This window comes from Cervus canadensis, chromosome 6, assembly GCF_019320065.1.
Source record: "Cervus canadensis isolate Bull #8, Minnesota chromosome 6, ASM1932006v1, whole genome shotgun sequence".
NCBI classification, from domain to species: Eukaryota; Metazoa; Chordata; class Mammalia; order Artiodactyla; family Cervidae; genus Cervus; species Cervus canadensis.
The window spans coordinates 1,817,924-1,827,228 of record NC_057391.1 but is presented as its reverse complement, the minus strand read 5'-3'; the positions used below and the strand labels follow the sequence as shown (position 1 = coordinate 1,827,228).

Sequence of the window (9,305 nt, the reverse complement as noted above, 5' to 3'; positions counted from 1 at the left end):
AGTAACATATTCATAGGTTCTGGAGATTTCCCTAAAAGAAATCTATCTTTTTCATTTCTATAACCTTATAACATTGAGTATCTCTAATTCAGGGTTCATCTAAGACTGTATCCTTAGGGCAGGGTAATAGCTTTTATTTAAAATTCAGGTAAAACTTTATTTTTGGATACTGGTATTTGAATTTCATATTATTTTCACATGTCACAAAAGATTATTTTTTCTTTTTCTTTTTGTATTGAAGTACTGTCAATATAAGATATTACATTAGTCCCAGGCGTACAATATAGTGATCCAACATTTATATACATTATAATCTGATCACCATGATAAGCTTAGTAAACAAGTCCCCAAATCCATATAAAGTTATTCCATCTTTACTGACTATAGTCTGTGTGCTGTACATTACCACCTCCATGACATTACTGGAAGTTTTGTATGTCTTAATCCCCTTTACCTGTTATATACAATCCACAACCCCCTTCTGTCTGGCAATCACTTGCTTGTTCTCTGTCTGTTTCTATTTTAATATGTTTGTTGGTTTATATTCCACATATGAGTGAAATCATACAGCATTTATCTTTCTCTTTCTGACTTATTTCACTTAGCAAAATTCCTTCTAGACCCATCCATGTCGTCACAAAAGGCAAGATTTCCTTCTTTTGTATGCCTGAGTAATATTCCATTATATGTATTTCTCCTGACAATTTCATTTCTTAAAACAGTCTAACCTCTATTCTTCATTGCAATGTCCACATACAGGCACAAAGGTAATTTACATAAGTATGATTATTATGGAAATATCTATAGTAATGAATAATTGGAAACAACTTAAAAGTCTATCAGTATGGTAGTTAAATTATGCTATAGTAAAAAAAACAGAGTATTAAGCAGACATTCAAAACAAGAGGGAGATGCATAAACAGGCATGGAAAACATTCACAATGTGTTAAGTTCAAAAAAAAAAGCAAGTTTAATGCAGTACATCTAAAACAATTTGGCTTTTGAAAACAAATTATATGTGTGCAATAGGTTATATATGCAAACAGAAGGATCTGGGAGATAGGTTATTACTTGCCTATGTGATTTTGGAACATTTTCACCCTGTCTGAACATTTGGACTTGATTTTACAGTTATGTTTTGCTGTCACGATTGGAAGAAAGGAGAGAAATCTGTTCTGAAAATACAGCAACAGATACTATGTGACTTCTGGAAACAAGGGAGGTCAATAATGGGCGTTTGGTAAGAGACCAAAACATACGACATTCTTCTTTCAGAGGAAACTGAAAGCTAAGGAAATCCTACTCCATAATTACTGCTTTTGAAACTAACTGCTTTACATTTACTTTCTTTTCCATGAAATGAGAGCAGTCACATAAAAATGTTTCTCAATGATATTAAGATGTCACGATTCCACAGTTGTCTACATCTGACTCTTTCCGATGGTTCTGCGGTGTGACAATAAGCTTCAGGAAATCTCCCAGAATTCCCAGGTTGAGGAGTGAGGAAAAAACCCACCTTTTTGTTATTGAATTGGATACAGGCTATTAACAAAGGAATATTTTTAAGTAGATTTAATTAGACCATTCATGGTGTAAATTTCTTTTCATATAGTCCATTCCTTAAATCTCTGTGTCTCTCTATATTTTTCTTTTCTTCTATACTCCAGGATCTAATCAATTTAGAGTTCTTTACACATGATAATTCTTTGAATCGAGTTTGGCCACCAAAACAGCAGGATGCTATCAAACTTATTTTTGTATGTATGATTCCATATGTTTAAAAGTCAACATGCAAATATATGCAAAAATTCTAAAATTTTAAAAAAAAAAAACCTCCCTGAACTTAATACCAGTCCTTATGGGTGGTTCCAGGTGTCCTGAAATTGGGTGGCTTGTGAGTGTGGGTGGGTGGTAGATGGTAACTACCAACCTCATTCTCTTCCTTAAAGTTGCTAAAAATGAGATCTTACAGGAGACCAAGGAAATACATTCAATAATGCTCAACAAAGATTTTCTAATTGACAATTTTTTGTAGATGCTTTTTAAATGAACATAATTCCATTTACTTTCGTCAACAATACTGCTGCTGTTAACCCTGAAATGAGAACCACAAGATGACACCTTTATACTCTGTCTAGTACCATGATTCCTCTATTACAGAATAAATCCAATTATCTGTTTATTCAAAATTTCCATTTAACTCCATAGTATTCAAAAACACTGCTATTATATTTTCTGAGTCTCATTTCCATTATCGGCAATCTTCTCTGCATATGATATCTTCTGCTATGATGAGGCTAAAATTTACCTTGTAAAATTCTTTGCTTAGTGTCATAATAAGAGTTATGAATTTACAAAAACTTGGTGCTATTTATTTCTACTTAGAATCACCTGGTTCTCTCTGGAATCATAGAACTCTTATAAGCAGTCAGTGTACTAAGGAAAATCAGTGTGCTTCCTTGCAAACACAAGGGAAAGAAAGAATGAAGGAAGGAATTCAAGTGGTGGGTTTTATGATATAATGGACAAGAGAATTCTAAGAGGTCTGGCGTGCTGCAGGTATCTTCCCAGCTCTAGGAAGGCTCAAGCTGGCAGAGTACCACCGGTACTCCTACTTTCTAATCCCCAGCCTCCCACCTCCTGCCCACATCCTCTCCTTCCCCTGACCCAGCACCTCCCCGCCATGCCCACTCACCTTCTTACCACCTATCTGCATACTCACCTATAAAGGCGAGCTGACATAAAATTCAGGATATGAATAAACATGTTGTGGGGATAAAATCTCACTCATTTTTAATTTCTTGCCACATTCTAAGACGTAAAGTAACCTTTCCCGGGATGGAACACAAATGTGCCCTGTTCATCCCAGGCAGTGGATCAAGTAATTGTATTTCTGAGGATGAAAACTGCCTTACTGGGAAAGTAAAGATAGTTTTTTTTGTATTTGAAGATTTGGGCTCATGTTTAATCGGTAAGAGTCAAGCTTCTTATTGATTGGGCCATTAAAGCCTTTTGTGAGGGAAAATAAAGAAGTCTGAGCTTTTGGATAAAGCAGAAAATGGAGTGAAGTGAGGGAGGTTCAGAAGAAAGGGGATGTAGGGAGAACGGAGCCCTGAGCCAGGAGGATGTTCTACTATGGCCAGGGTGGACCAGGAAAGGGACCCAGAAAAAGCCCTCCATGAAGAGGTTATCATAGACATGTTAGCAAATATTTTTCCCAGTTGGAAGAAGAGATTTTCAAGATAGGTGGTTGGCCAGGGAGATTTAGAGTCACGCATCTCAGACTGGTAGTCTCAGATGCCCATACAAACTGGGGATTTGGAAAGGATATTCATACAGGAGATCATGTTCTGTGACAGTGTTTTCCATAAGATAAAATGCATTTCTATTATGAGTGTTATTCTAAACTAGAAAGAATGGATAGTGAGTGTCGACAGTGGCAGGGCAGGGCTTGGGTGTGGAGAGGGGTAGGTAGCAGCTGGGGGAAAGGGTCAGGCTTTGGGGAATACCAGAAAATAAGAACACAAAAAGAACGGTAGCAGCAACAAAGTTATTAGCAACCTTAAATACAGAAAGATCATTTTGCCAAAGTACAATTCAGATAAAAACTGGACAAGTTATTTTTAAGTATTCAAGACAACTAGAGTCATTGATTCAGAGCCTGTTTTTCACATCCTTATGCTGGAATTCATTTCGGTATGGTTTTATTTTTTTAAATATATACCTATTTTGTTTATGCTTGTTTTTTCAGACCTGCGAATTTTATATTCATGGATAAAAGAAAGCTGACGATAGGATCAGTGATTCATCACAGATAATTATTGAGAAACTAACCATGGAGACCAAGGACAGAGCTGGAGGATTCAGTGGGGGAGGGGCGATACAGAGGGAGGGAAGGATCTAAGTGTTTATTTTTTTTTTTTCTCCTTTGTTTCTTTTTATTTTTTTCCATTTATTTTTATTAGTTGGAGGCTAATTACTTCACAATATTGTAGCGGTTTTTGCCATACATTGACATGAATCAGCCATGGATTTACATGTGTTCCCCATCCCGATCCCCCCTCCCCTCCCTCTCCACCCCATCCCTCTGGGTCTTCCCAGTGCACCAGCCCTGAGCACTTGTCTCATGCATCCAGCCTGGGCTGGCGATCTGTTTCACCCTTGATAGTATACTTGTTTCAATGCTATTCTCTCAGAACATCCCACCCTCACCTTCTCCCACAGAGTCTAAAAGTCTGTTCTGTACATCTGTGTCTCTTTTTCTGTTTTGCATATAGGGTTATCGTTACCATCTTTTTAAATTCCATATATATGTGTTAGTATACTGTATTGGTCTTTATCTTTCTGGCTTACTTCACTCTGTATAATGGGCTCTAGTTTCATCCATCTCATTAGGACTGATTCAAATGAATTCTTTTTAATGGCTGAATAACATTCCACTGTGTATATGTACCATAACTTTCTCATCCATTTGTCTGCTGATGGGCATCTAGGTTGCTTCCATGTCCTGGCTATTATAAACAGTGCTGCGATGAACATTGGGGTGCACGTGTCTCTTTCAGATCTGGTTTCCTCAGTGTGTATGCCCAGGAGTGGGATTGCTGGGTCATATGGCAGTTCTATTTCCAGTTTTTTAAGAAATCTCCACACTGTTCTCCATAGCGGCTGTACTAGTTTGCATTCCCACCAACAGTGTAAGAGGGTTCCCTTTTCTCCACACCCTCTCCAGCATTTATTGCTTATAGACTTTTGGATAGCAGCCATCCTGACTGGTGTGTAATGGTACCTCATTGTGGTTTTGATTTGCATTTCTCTGATAATGAGTGATGTTGAGCATCTTTTCATGTGTTTGTTAGCCATCTGTATGTCTTCTTTGGAGAAATGTCTGTTTAGTTCTTTGGCCCATTTTTTGATTGGGTCATTTATTTTTCTGGAATTGAGGTGCAGGAGTTGCTTGTATATTTTTGAGATTAATCCTTTGTCTGTTTCTTCATTTGCTATTATTTTCTCCCAATCTGAGGGCTGTCTTTTCACCTTGCTTATAGTTCCCTTTGTTGTGCAAAAGCTTTTAAGTTTCATTAGGTCCCATTTGTTTATTTTTGCTTTTATTTCCAATATTTTGAAAAATATGGAACGCTTCATGTTATTTGCGTGTCATCCTTGCGCAGGGGCCATGCTAATCTTCTCTGCATCGTTCCAATTTTAGTACATGTGCTGCGGAAGCGAGCACCGGACCTAAGTGTTTAAAAGGGAGACTATGGTAAATGCTGAAGACTAGTCCATTTAACGTCTTTCTCAGGGGATTTTTCCTGAGCATGAGGTGAGGCAGGAGGCAAACATTTGGAGCCAGTCTATGTCATAAGGAAAAGTCATGACAAGATACGGTTTCCTTTTATGGCTATGATTCCCCTACAGGTAGATGGGGGCGCTTTAGACCTAGTGAGGCTAGACTTAAGCAAGGCACTTGACAAAGTCTAAGTTCTGTCCTTGTAATCAAGTCAGGGAAAAAGCAGCAGCAGTGGCAAAAGCTAATCCTTAGACTAGTGCTGAAACAGTTGCTTAAGAGTAGCCTAGGAAGCTGTTAAATGTCCGAGATGCCTGTGCCACGGCCCTTTAGGCCCTGGAGTGAATTCCAGAAGTCAGGTTTTGGTAAGCTCCCCAGATGATTCCCATGAGCAGACAGGCATGACATCTCTGAAGGAAGCTGACTGACAGACCAGAGACAAGCTGAAGAGAGATGTCCCAAGGTTCCATGCGTGTTCCATTCCAGTCAACACTCTCATCAGTATCTCAGATAAGAATGAGAAGTTTATCACATTCAAGGATGAGGTGAAACTGGACAAGATGGCAGAATTAGCATCCAAAATGATTTCCGCCTAAGTTTGACAAGATAAAAACCTAAGGTTATGTTAAAATAAGATTGTCAGTAAAATTTTCATGTCACCTACAACTTCAAATCACAGGGGAGACCTCCAAAATTCATCTTATTATTTGTAATTTTAGAAAGTCAATGAAAAATAATGCAGGGATCTGGTCTGGTCAGAAGTCTTTCAGCCTGGGCAGGGAGATGATTGTATATAGATAGATGCTGGGAGACAAAGAATCAACCATGAGGTCAATTTGGCACATGAATGGGGAGTTAATAGATTTCTATGAGCAGACTCAGGAAAAAAGACGTAATGTGTGTGACTTGAATCCAAAAATGTAGATACATGGCACATCAGTCTTAAAGTTATGGAATCAAGTATTAAAAAGGTGTATTGCATTTCATCAAGGTCTTGATTAAACACTCTAGTTATTAGTTAACTAGGATGCTACTTGTCCTCCTTAAAAGGTAAGCATCTTTCAGTCTCAGAATTGAAAACTGAGTAGAGAAATATCTTAGAAAATTAAAACCCAATAATACTAATATTTTTGCATCAAGAAAATTTAAAATTCAATATTTTACATACTTATGTTTGGGAATTGCATTTGAATGACAGCTTTGTAATTTCAATGTAAATTGTCTAAGTAATTGATTCAGATGTCTGGTTTGCAGTGGAATTCTTACTAACTATATAATACAATATTTCAACACTTAACTCAGGGTTCATGATATTTATAAACTCAATTTATTAGATTTATATGAAATAATTAGTACTTGGAAAGTCTGCCAATCAGGCAATCAAATTAAATGGAAATAAAATATATTATATTTATATATGCAATGTAAAATATGTGAAAGTATTTAATTAACTAGTTTTAAATGGATCAAATATTGTTCAAAGGCCTTTAGAGTAACTGCTAAAACTGCTAGGCACAACTTAATAGCAGGATTTATAAACTGAATTTAGAACCTGAGGAAGAATGAGGTTATTAAAAAGTAGTGACTTTACTACAAGCAATAAATGCTGGAGAGGGTGTGGAGAAAAGGGAACCCTCTTACACTGTTGGTGGGAATGCAAACTAGTACAGCCACTATGGAAAACAGTGTGGAGATTTCTTAAAAAACTGGAAATAGAACTGCCATATGACCCAGCAATCCCACTTCTGGGCATACACACTGAGGAAACCAGATCTGAAAGAGACACGTGCACCCCAATGTTCATCGCAGCACTGTTTATAATAGCCAGGACATGGAAGCAACCTAGATGCCCATCAGCAGACGAATGGATAAGGAAGCAGTGGTACATATACACCATGGAATATTACTCAGCCATTAAAAAGAATTCATTTGAATCAGTTCTAATGAGATGGATGAAACTGGAGCCCATTATACAGAGTGAAGTAAGCCAGAAAGATAAAGACAATACAGCATACTAACACATACATATGGAATTTAGAAAGATGGTAACGATAACCCTATATGCAAAACAGAAAAAGAGACACAGAAGTACAGAACAGACTTTTGAACTCTGTCAGAGGTGAGGGTGGGATGTTTCGAAAGAAGAGCATGTATATTATCTATGGTGAAACTGATCACCAGCCCAGGTGGGATGCATGAGACAAGTGCTCGGGCCTGGTGCACTGGGAAGACCCAGAGGAATCGGGTGGAGAGGGAGGTGGGAGGGGGGATCGGGATGGGGAATACGTGTAAATCTATGGCTGATTCATATCAATGTATGACAAAACCCACTGAAATGTTGTGAAGTAATTAGCCTCCAACTAATAAAAAAAAAAGAAAAAAAAAAAAGTAGTGACTTTAATAAAGTGAATATCAATCTTTGAAAACAAAATCAACACCTGAATAGTCTTTTATACATAGACAAGCTAGCCTTGAGTGAACCAAAATCTCACATCAGCTTGTCCAAAGTTGGGATGGCCCAGCAGCAAGTGTGAAAATGATGAAGGCTGGAGGCTGAGTTCTTGAAGCTCCACTGGTCTCAGGACGCTGAGTCTGCTGAGAGCGGCTACAGTCTTGGGACTGAGCAGAGAGGTCCGTGTTCAGAGAGGGAGCCCGTCACTTCCCTCCACTGACCTCCACAGGTCAGTTCCCTTGGCGTATCCTCCTCACTCTTGGAAACCTATCTCTAGAACCAACTGTTGCCAGCTGTCCTGAGCCAGTTTGATCATTCACTGAGGTTCTTTTTAGTTTGGTTTTGTAGATAATGCAGATATTTTAGCAGATAACAGAAATGGGTGAGATTAGTTGTCTCCCTACAAAGTCACTACTAAGTTATAATGAAAGCAGGTCTCCAAACAAATTCTTCCACATGTCTATCAGACATTTAATAAGCAAACATCTATCAGTAAATAAGCACAAAACAGTTCATACAATCTATCCTTTTATGTCATCTGACCATACTTTTCAAGGAGAAGTTTCTAGAGGCAGATTCAACAATATTTTAGTGGCAGAAATCTGTACTTCTTATGGAGGAGCTAGCTTCCAAAACTGACAGGGCTCTTATGAAGGCATGGGCTCAGACCCGTGAGGCAGCTTAGCAGGAACTAAAAAAACCTTGGGCTTAAATATTGGCTGTCCCCATTCCCAACTTGGGAATTTTACATAATCTCTTCTGCCTTCCATTTCTTCATCTATAAGGCAGGGATAATTAAAAAAAAAAAAAAAAACTACCTATTTTTAAGGTTGCTGTGGGAACTAAAGGCAATAATGCATATAATGTACATAGTGTCAAATAGCCAGCACTAATGAAATATAAACTATTATTGTCATTGTTCTGTGTAATTACAGAGGGAGAACTAGAGTTTATGGGTAAGAATGAGAAATAAGAAAATAGTCAACTCAGAAAAAGAATTTTCTGGCAATTATAGTATTATAAAGATAGATGAAGCTATCTTCTGCTGAAATAAATTCCTGCCAAGGTCAATATTCAAGATGAAACTGTCTGTGGACTTATCAGAGGTTTATCTGAGCTTTCAGAGGAGATTCCTGCTGAGGGTGGAAGATCAGATACAGAGAGGTCTCTGTCCTCTCCAGCAACAGATTCTGTAATACTGGCCCCTTTTCCTTTCTTGTAGGTGTAATTTAGACATGATTATCCACGGCTGGTCACAGAAGGGTTCTCTAACCTTGCAGTTTTACAGATTGAGAAGGTTGGTCTGGAGACATCACTTTTTCTTAATTTCTAACTCTGTCCTTTTTAAGAAAAATGGTGAAATGCTCTTCTGCTGCACCTTTATTCCCGTTACAAGCACTGTAATTTCCTGCTTTCATGTTTTTTCAGGTGAACCAAACATCCACCAGTCTGACATTTCCCATTCTCCACTTGACAGCAGTAGTCACACACACCCTCAAACAACCCTCATTCTCTATTTGTTTTAAAAGATACAATAGGACCTTGTTTCTGGGATTAAGATTGTGCCCT

At 37.9% G+C, this 9,305-nt stretch overlaps 1 non-coding gene across 1 annotated transcript; it reads right to left on the bottom strand.

Annotated features, from left to right (window-relative positions):
• Window positions 1-5,122: 5,122 nt before the first annotated feature.
• LOC122444378 lies at window positions 5,123-5,230 on the bottom strand. The gene has a single exon (XR_006270221.1). It is a non-coding gene; the product is annotated as a U6 spliceosomal RNA (small nuclear RNA).
• Window positions 5,231-9,305: the final 4,075 nt, after the last annotated feature.